The following is a 10,663-nucleotide window of genomic DNA, read 5'->3' as shown; positions in this document are numbered from 1 at the left end:
TGTGCCTTGACCAGGCAAGCCCAGAGTTTCGAACCGGCGACCTCAGCATTTCCAGGTCGACACTTTATCCACTGCGCCACCACAGGTCGCACTGAGATTCTTGAATTTGTAAGCATATGTCCTCCTTTATCAAATTAGGGATTTTTTTTGTTATTATTGTTTCAAAAGTTTTTTATTCTTTATTCTATTTTCTCTTCCTCTGGGACTATAATTACATGTGCACCTATTTTTTTCCTATTTTCTCATAGTCTCTAAAGCTCTTTCTATTTTCAATTTTTTTCCTCTGTATTTAGATTGGTTAAGTTTCTTGATCTATCTTCACATTTACTGACTCATCCTTTTTTTTTTTTACTGAGAAAATATTTAGTCATTTTTTTCTTTATATAAACAGTTTATTTACTGTAAACAGCAACACAGACAAAGTGCCATATAAACACAAAGGAAATGATGCAGAAACAAGAGGCGGCGATGGCTGGCTGGCTTTGAATCCAAGACTCAGAGCTGCACAACCAAGGTTCTGCAGAGGACAGAGGCACAAGGGCAGGGGACAGGCTGAGTTCTTTCCACACAGCCAGCTGGAGCTATGGGTGGTTCTCACAGTGGGAAGTATGCCTGCACCTGCGAGCAAAGGGAACTAGCTCCTCAGGGACTTGTAGAAGTATAAAAGTTTATAATTTTACAGCAGTTGAAATACATCAATATTAAAATAAAAGCAAGTTTTACATAACAATCAAAAATACAAAAGACTGAAAGAAGAGACCCTGTATGAAAAACTGGGCAATTCATCAAGTGGAGAAATGTGTACCAGTGGCAGAAGTGGAAAATGGCGTCCGCCTGCCTCCCCTAGGTGACTCGTAATTGTATAGGGCAATGCTAGATCTGCAAATGTTGTAAACAACTTCATGTCAAACCAATCTCTTCCTTTTGATGTTGCCACAGGTCACTGCTTATGAGGGTGCAAACTTCTTGGCTTGTGCTCAAACCCATTCTTATATTCCACTCTGTTTTGGCAGTAAATTGTGGAAGCCTCTGCTTGGATCTTGGCTATTTGGTTTATTTAGAAGTTCCTGTATTCCTAATAAGATCTGCTTAATTGTGATTGCTGGTGTAAGGCCAGGGGCCGCCGCCATTGTGACCATTCACATGCAAGTTCCCATTAGATTCAGGCAGACGGTAAAGAAACAGTGGAGTCAAAAATTGGTGGGCTATTCCTTTATTCTAGCCTCACAACTGGCTGGAGAGTAAACCCACCGAGGGAAACACTTCTCTTTCCATTCAGGGCTCCCAAAGCTACTGACTCATCCAGTTTTTCCTAGAATCAAAGGCCCCCACCAGTCTCAGTCACCTCTGGTTCCCCATCTGCACATCTCTCTCTCTGCACAACTTGCTTCTTTCTCAGCACTCTGCCATCTTGGCTTCTTTCTCAAAAAAAAAAAAAAAAAAAAAAAAAAAAAAAAAAAAAAAAAAGCTTCCTCCTTCTCTCCTGCTCCTTCCTTTTAAAAAACTTCTTTGGTGCCCAAAACCTCTCCTCCAGCTAACAGTAGCATAACAATGGCCCTTCTGAAGCAGGAAGGTAATTAGCAGTTTCACCTGGGCAGTGCTATTCATGTAGGCAATGCCATTTTAAACAATAAAAGTGAGCAAACTCAAAAATCCTATTTTACAAACTCATTTGCCCAACAGCTGGCCTCCAGTCCTTATCCTCCTCGAGGATGGGCAGGCACACCGTGCCTGAAGGGTACCTATACGGGTGAAATAACGGTGGTTCAAATTTGCATTTTGGAGGTGAGGATGGATAGTCATCTATGAAGAGCATCCATAGTTTAAACAAGCCTCCTTCTCAAGGGGTCCCTTTCTTCCCTGGAATGGAACACTCCCAGTTCATGAGGTTCATCGTGCCATCAGGTTTTTTTTGTTGGGACACCCACAAAACTAAATGGGTGGTCTCTTCTCCAAGCTTTCCTCTCCTGGTGAGTCTGCTGAGGGTGACCCCGACATATTCAAAGTCCTAGGGCGGCCGTGGCCCGGCAAGTGGGGGGACGAGGCCCCAGCGATGGAGGTGGCTTAGCGCTTCCTTTGTCTTGGGACTTCCCTCCCGAAACTCTGGGAATTCAAAATTAATAATCTTGCTTGTGAGCTTCTTATAAACACTAGAAAGGGTTTCAACCCTGTGTTTCACGTTGTCCCGCTGGGCTTTAAGCCCAGTGAACCTTTATGAGCCAGCTGCCATCCAGTTTCAGGTGGATTCTCACGCCCACAATTTCACTTGGGAAAACCAGAACCTCCTGGATGGCGTGGTGCGCGGTTGTCGGAGTGCGGCTCCTGAGGCACTTCTGTTTTATTCTTTGCATGGCTTTTCCGAGTTGGCTCCAACGGAGTTCTCCTTTAAGCGATAAAAACAACATGTTTTCTATTGAACTTTTTCTCCAACTCGTGTACCAGCCAGACTTGGATTTTCTGGAAAGACATCAGTTGAGGAACTGGAACAAAGATTATAACAGCTTTCCGACCAACATCAACTTCGGATTCCTCGACCAGCTGTGACGTTCAGCTCCCAAAGCTGAGCCTTGAGGGCTGATTTTGTCTCCAGGTGTGGTAGAGCCTGGAAGATGCCAGACTCCTCGAACTCATCTAGCTTCTCGCCATTGGGCTTCACTATCTTGCTGCTTGATTGAACACATACTTCTCCTTGGTAAGCGCCGGCTTGATAAGAGGCCTACTTCTGGCGAGAGCTCGTGAAATCCTGGCTGCAGAAAAGTCTCTTTTGTCATTTTCAGTCTAATGCTAAGCTCATTCAGTGAATTAAAATTTTTAGATGTATTTTTAGTTCAAGTTTTCCATTTGATTCTTTCATAATCTGTTCTGTTTTTCGATGTTCTCATTCATTGTATTTCTTTTGCATATTTAAGCATAATTATAATCTCTGCTTTAAAACCCTTATTTGTTAATTCCAACATCTGAGCCATCTTGGGGTTGCTCTCCAATGATTATTATTATTTCTCTTGTGTATGAGTCGTATTTTCTTATTTCTTCTTATGCATACTAATTTTGTATTGTATCATGCATATTTTGGATATTTAGGGAACTTGGATTCTGTTATGTAATTCTTAAGAATATTGCTTTTCTTTTTTAGCAGACAATTAACATGGCTGATCTCAAATTCTAAATTTCTCTGTGGTGTATAGCAAGTGAAATTTCTGTTTAGTTCTTTTAGCCTTAGCTGGGTATTTTGATATCTGCTCAACATATACTTAGTTTAGGGCTGGCCAGAGGTTTGAATAGAGTCTGTACATAGAATTTGAAACTTTTTTTCTGTGACTCTTTTCTTTGCAGTGTTTCTGCCTTCACTTTCCAGCTGCTACTGTCCACATTTTGTATTCTGGTTTATTAGCCAGTAAGGTTTCTAATCAAGTTTTAGCCACCTTCTTGAGGCATCAATGGAGGACTGCCCTCAGGCAAAATGACATAAAAAGCAAGTCAGTTATCCAGTGCCATACTTTTCCCCTGAATGTCAACCACCTCCAGTTTTACTTGCTTTTGGCCACTGTCAAATGGCTTTAGATATTGTTTCTTGTGTTTTGTCCAGAGTTCATAATTGTTACTTTGGGGTGATTGTTCTAATATGAGCTACTGTGCGATTATTAAAATTAACAACTTGTAATCTATTCTTGCCTAATGATTTTATGGCTTCATTTCCTATTCATTTTATTAAAATAATATGGTAAAGCTACTGATAAGAAATCTTTTCATCAACATAAGAAATGTTTTCAGTGTTAAGATAATTAATAGTAATAATAAAAGAATAATAATTTTAAAATGATGTATTAATAAATGTGTTCTGGTTTTAAAGATCTAAGGATAATATTTCTTTGAAAATTAAATAGGTTCCTTAAACAAGAGGATTTAGAATAACTAAAAAATTTCAAGACTCTTTATTTACTGTTTTTTCCCTCTCTTTCATGGAAAAATTAAAACTCTTCTTATTTTACCTGCTTCTAAGCTTCATTCTTCAAAACCCTCTTTATATTAATTTGTGCAAAGTGTGGGTACTGAAGTAGGTTTTAAATTTTATGGGAAACTATGTTAAGAGTAGAGTCTAAAATTAGAAAAAATTTAACTTTAGGGCATGACCTTGGAAAGATTCTTATCTTGATTTTTTTATGTTGACCAGAAATAAATGTTTGCATGTTAAAAAAAATTCAAGTCCGACTTTCTGTGCATAAAGGATATATAACATCATCCTTTAAAATCTCCAAAGTTTTCTTTGGTCAATCTATCATTCCATTTGACTGATAAGTATGTAGGTCTTCATGGAACACTAGGGTTGGTATTATTGTTGGAACATGGGGAAAGAAAATGCATCAGTACTTCATGGCTCTGCTCAGCAATCTATCCTGAGGTGTGAAAACTTTCAAACTTTTCTTGTATTCATAAGGCAGGGTCAGAAACCTATGGCTCGCGAGCCACATGTGGCTTTTTTTTTTTTTTTTTTTTTGTATTTTTCTGAAGCTGGAAACGGGGAGAGACAGTCAGACAGACTCCCGCATGTGCCCGACCAGGGTCCACCCGGCACGCCCACCAGGGATGACGCTCTGCCCACCAGGGGGCGATGCTCTGCCCCTCCAGGGCGTCGCTCTGCCACGACCAGAGCCACTCTAGCGCCTGGGGCAGAGGCCAAGGAGCCATCCCCAGCGCCCGGGCCATCTTTGCTCCAATGGAGCCTTGGCTGCGGGAGAGGAAGAGAGAGACAGAGAGGGAGGAGGGGGGGGGTGGAGAAGCAGATGGGTGCTTCTCCTATGTGCCCTGGCCGGGAATCGAACCCGGGTCCTCCACACACCAGGCCGACGCTCTACTGCTGAGCCAACCGGCCAGGGCCATGTGGCTCTTTTGATGGCTAGATCTGGCTCTCAGACAAATCTCTAATAAAAAAAATAATAATGTTAAAAATATAAAACATTCTCATGTATTACAATCCATTCATTTCCTACTGCTCATGTTCATGATTGCAGGAGGCTGGAGCCAATCACAGCTGTCCTCTGGGACAACACCAAATTTTTATTGGATAATGTGTAACGTACATGGGTCGTTGTATGGCTCTCATGATATTACATTTTAAAATATGTGATGTTCATGGCTCTCTCAGCCAAAAAAGTTCCTGACCCCAGTCATAAGGTATAAAGTGAACAGAGCCCTGACATTTTAACTATGGAAAACTTTCCTGTGACACAAAGAATTGTGGGCAATGCTCAATCTCTTCCTCTTAGGGATTATACTTCTGGATTAACCTTTCCTCCAAGATAGTCTCTATTTAAAATATTTTTAAAATTACTTTTTAGAGAGAGAGAGAGAGAAAGAGAGAGAGAGAGAGAGAGAAACACTAATTTGTTGCTGGACTTATCCATGCATTCATTGGTTGACTCTTATGTACCCTGGCCAGGGATCGGACCCACATCTTGGCATGCAGAGATGATGTTCTACCAGACCAGAGCCAAGACATTCTCTATTAATATGAAACTTATTTATATTGTATTTTATCAAAACTTGAATATTAATTCTAAAAACTTTTAAAATAAATAGCATTTTAGCAAATATTAAAATAATAAATATTACTATATATGATAAATAACATTTATTATTAAGTAAAATGTTATAAGGTAATATATTTGAGGACCAAAATATATGTTATTTAATTTCTTTACCTAATGCCAATATTTTCTTATAAAATGAACATTAAAGTATTTTCTTGAAGAACATCTGGGTGGCCAAAGGCAACAAATGTTTTTTTACAAAGGGCAATACATTTACATAAGTAAAAAAGGCAGCAGATAAACATTATTTTATGTGGCCACTAACAGTTTTTTCTACATATCCTACTTTCACTATCTCCTGAGAAACCGCTGACCCAAGAGAAGGTGGAAATGGTTGTATACTCCAAATCATGAAAGAATTTAACAAAAATGTGAGTCTTTCAGTTTTTGAAAGTAAAAAAATTACATAAACAAACATTTTATTATTTAATCCAAACATGAAAGTTTGCATTAGTTATCAGTTGTGCTTTGATATGCTGCCAACAAAACTTTTTTCAAAATGTTCTGGTTTATGTAATTCTAGATTGATGCTTTATTGCATTCTCTCATTAATATGAAGGCAGGGATACTGGATATTAGTTGTTTGTTTTTGGAGATTATAGAGTGACTAGGAATCTAAATGTTTCATTATGAAGCTTGTGAGAAAGAACTTTAAAGCTTAACAGAAGAAAAGGATATTTTTCAAAGCAAGTAATCACAACTTGCCAGATAAATGAGTTTATTTCCTGGCTCTTTTTCTTGGCATGTTAGTTCTCAGACCCTGGGTCAAAGTCTGCCAGTGTGGAGTCGGAGAGGACCTAGATAAAACTGACTAGTGGTCACCTAAGGTAATTGTCTTATCCTCTTCCTCCCTCACTTCTGTCTCTTGTAAAAGATATTTGTTGTCGTTGACCGCACAGCATGTGCTCTAAGGAAATACTTTTCTGTTTCATTTTAGAAGAATATACTGCCATTGGATTAAGAAAATTAAATGACTTGTGTATTTTGTGTCCTCAACAAGAACATGAAATGAAGGTAGAGAAGGCTTAAGATAAGTCAGAAAGCAGCGATCAGTCTCCCACATTTTAACTGCTTATTTTATATGGGTTCCATAAGAAAATTTTAACCTCCCTCATCCTCATTTTACCATTTTTTGTCAATTTGAAACATATGGAGATAAAATAAGGAAAGAATAGATGAAATTGGATTTGCAAGTAAACAATCAGAGAGCCTTATTATTATTATTTTTTATCCAAAAGGCAACCTCTGTTAAGGCTCCAAAAAATCATTTGAATCAAGATATAAAATAAAAGTTTAGGAATAGAACCAGTATTATTATAACCAGGCCCACATACATTTTAGTTTTGCCAGCCCACTTGAAGGCATTTTCTAGAATGTCTCAGTGAGACCAATAACTTTGTAAGCCAGCCATGTGGATAGAAGGACCCCATTTTCTCCAAAATCGCTCTGTGCCCAATGGCTGTCTTAGTGATATGGTTACTTGGTATTTTTTCCTGTAGGATAGGGACATCTAATATACAAGACATAAGTCATCATTTTTAGGACTAATTTTCCATGTTAGACAAGTGAGTTTGTAATATTTGTATTTTTTGAATTTGCTCACTTTTATTGTTACAAAATGGCGCTGGGCAGTGCCAGGTATATGTGGTCTGTGACACTGCAAATTACCTTCTTGCTTGGGAAGGGCCATTGTTTTGCTAATGTTTGCTGGAGGAGAGGTTTTCACACCAGAAAGTTTTGAAAAGAGAGAGAAGAAGGAGAGGCAGAAAGAAGGCATGTTTTGCAGGGAGAGTAGAGAGAATGCAGAGTGCTGAAAGAGAAGCCATGTTGGCAGAGAAAGGGAAAGTGTGCAGATAGGGAACCAGAGCTGAAGGGCTTTGCAAGCTCTGCTGAGACTGGTGAGGCCTTTTATTCTAGCACAGTGGTTGGCAAACTGCAGCTCATGAGCCACATGCAGCTCTTTGGCTCCCTGAGTGTGGTTCTTCCACAAAATACCACATACGGGCGCTACCTCGATAAGGAATGTACCTATCTATATAGTTTAAGTTTAAAAAATTTGGCTCTCAAAAGAAATTTCAATCGTTGTACTGTTGATATTTGGCTCTGTTGACTAATGAGTTTGCTGACCACTGTAGGAGAAACCGGAGAAGATTCTCCTGGTTGTGGAATCAGAGACTGTGTCAGTGGCTTTGGGAGCCCTAAATGGAAAGGGAAGTGTTTTCCCTGTGTATTTGCTCATCAGCTGGTGTGAGACTTTAATAAAGGAATGACTCACCATTTTCTGGCTCCATTGTTTCTTTACTGTCTGCCCAAATCCCATGAGAACCTGCATGGCCACAACAGTGACACGCCACTGGCCTTACAATCCATAATGGCTGTGAGCACAGATATGACAAGTAACAAACCTAATAAAAACAGCTAACACATTGAACACTCATGATATGTTGTGTATTATGCTAAGCACTTTACTATATTTTGTTATTCAATCTTCACACCCCATAAGTAAGTAGTATCACTATAATGCTTATTTAAAAATGGGGACACTGAGACTTAGAGAATTTGCCTGATGTCAGACAGCTAATATGTAGAGAATTTACCTTTTAATTTTAGGTTTGTCCTTTCCAAGGCTCTTTTTAGTAACTTCCATATCCTACTATTTATCAATAAAATTTGTCAAATTCAATTGATCATGGATTCATCAAATTAATCAAAATATAATATGATTAATGTAGGGAGCCAAGTTGGGTGGGCCGGTTTATATGGAGACCAAGACAAGTTACTCCTATAAACCAAGTTGCTTAGTTTAATTTAAATGTCTATTTCCATACAGATGACAGGTTAATCTGTGGTGCAGCAGTTCTCATTTTGAGGCCCTTGAGACCTTTTCTAGGTCATGTGTGGTCAAACCTATTTCCATAATAAGATTGAGACGTTATTTGTTTCTTTTCTTTTTCTTTTTTTTTTTTTTCATTCTCTCAAGAGTGTACAATGGAGTTTTCCAAAGGGCACATGATGTGTGATATCACAGCAGATTAAAAGCAGAAGGAGATGTGAGAATATATTAGCAATCTCTAAAGCTAGACAATGAAGGGGATTTAAAAAAGATAAAATAATGGTTTCTCACTGAATAATATTTTGTTTTGGAAAATGTAATTATTTTTCATATAGATGTTAACATTCAAGGAGTTTTTTTAATTTTAAAATAAATATTTTAAAAATTCTGTTTTAACATTTAGTATGGTAAATATCTATTACAGGCAGACTAACCCACATAAACGAAAGCCCATTGGGGTTGTTGATAACTTTTAAGAGGGTGAATGGGCCTTGAGATAAAATACTTGGAGAACTGCTTCTCTAGGGTATCTTAAAATGTAGATGAAAAAGGATGTTGGATTTAATTGTTAAACATATTATTTTTTCTTTTCCTTCTATTGTTTTCTAGCAGAGTAACTTGTAACTTACTGAATCTTGAAAGAAATCTCTCAGTGAGAGAGTGGAATTCCTGTATACATTTTCCTTGTAGAAGAACCTTTCTGTTGATTTCCCTAGCTCACAAGGCCTCTTATACTAACAGGACCCTGGCATCCATGTTTGAGTTTTGGACACCAACCCTGTGTCATTGCAACAGGGTAAACTGAAGAGGAATCAATTAGATTCTCACTCCCAGGAATTTGGTGTTGGGAGTCAGAGATAGTCGATCTTTCTTTATGGCTGGAATGCAAGTGGTGAAAACTCAACCAATGGGGATGCAATCAGAGAAAGATGGCCTGAAGAGAGAGAAGAAACAACTATACTGAGAGAAAGAAGGAGGAGAAATGGAGAGGGGATACCGTCTGTGTTCCAGTGGCTCTCAAGTTATAAACCTTTCTAAAGCTTGGCTGACTTCAAGCCCCTGAGTTTTGTGAATTACTCCTGTAACTTTAGAATAAAATTTCTCTTTCAATTAAGCTAGCTGAAGTTGACTTCTGTTCTTGTTAATCAAACAGATCTTAATTAAGGCACTCAGTTTCTGAAAAGCTGAAATTCTTGTGGAGTCTGGACCCCTTACTCTTGTTTAAAGTATTTCAGAAATTGAAAATAATTTGTTATAAGAAAGAATAAGAACATTAATTAAAAAAACCGATCAAGTCTTTATGGTTTGAAATTTTAGCAATATTTATATGCATCACTGGTTTCAGAAGGGCAAGAATACACCAGTGAAATCGAGTAGCATCTTTTATTGCCTTTTCTAGTAACCTAGAAGTCCCCAGTCACTGCTCTGCTGAATTGGAGTGTGGGTGTGTGAGTGCACCTTATAGACAGATTTTCTGGCCTAACCACTTTATTTTAGTATTATCATATTAGTCTTTACTACACTCTGTCTGTAGGACCACTCTGTCAGGTTTACCACTATCCCCATGGACTTAGAATAGTGCTTGGCACAGTGTGGACACTCAGTCATTATTTGCTGAACAAATAAATAAGTGATCATTTCAAATTGTTGTGAATGAGTTTCACTAGACCAAAATTATGAGTTAACATCTTATTAAAATTTTATTTGATTTTTACTTTTAAAATTCAAATTTAAAATTCAACTTTCACTCATAAAAATTATATTCTCCTCAAAAACTTTTTCTTAGCAAGACTCAGCCTCTCAGCCTCTCTGTCTCTCTGACTCTCTGTTTTCTCTTTCTGATATACCATCTGGGGATGGATCATTTTCTTTCTCATCTCTGATCAGTCCTAGAAGTTTTCTTTTTTAATCCCTGGGTTCTATGTAGTTTCTTAGTGATAAGATGCCATCATGACTCATATGATGGGGAATAGTAGGAGAATAAGACAGAATGAGCAATTTACACCAGATCAAGGAGAGATCTGATGTCCAGGACAAGAAATTTAGGTTTTATCTTGTAAACATTAGGCTACCTTAGAAGAATATAGCATGCTCTTCTACCTAAAGTAACTTGACTTCTTCTTAGAAATACATCTTTTAAGAAGGATAATAAGACCTCAGTGTGCAGGGATTGAAAAATGAGAACCAGTGGCCTGGAAGTCAGTTAGGGACTATCACCATGGCCTGAATATAGAGTAATAAA

At 38.1% G+C, this 10,663-nt stretch overlaps 1 pseudogene; it reads right to left on the bottom strand.

The window, feature by feature from the left end:
* Window positions 1-947: 947 nt before the first annotated feature.
* On the bottom strand, window positions 948-2,005 carry LOC136388426 (SUMO-conjugating enzyme UBC9 pseudogene; annotated as a pseudogene).
* Window positions 2,006-10,663: the final 8,658 nt, after the last annotated feature.

The sequence above is a fragment of the Saccopteryx leptura genome, chromosome 1 (assembly GCF_036850995.1).
Source record: "Saccopteryx leptura isolate mSacLep1 chromosome 1, mSacLep1_pri_phased_curated, whole genome shotgun sequence".
NCBI lineage: Eukaryota > Metazoa > Chordata > Mammalia > Chiroptera > Emballonuridae > Saccopteryx > Saccopteryx leptura.
Note: the sequence above shows the minus strand (reverse complement) of the source record. Positions and strands in the feature narration are given on the sequence as shown.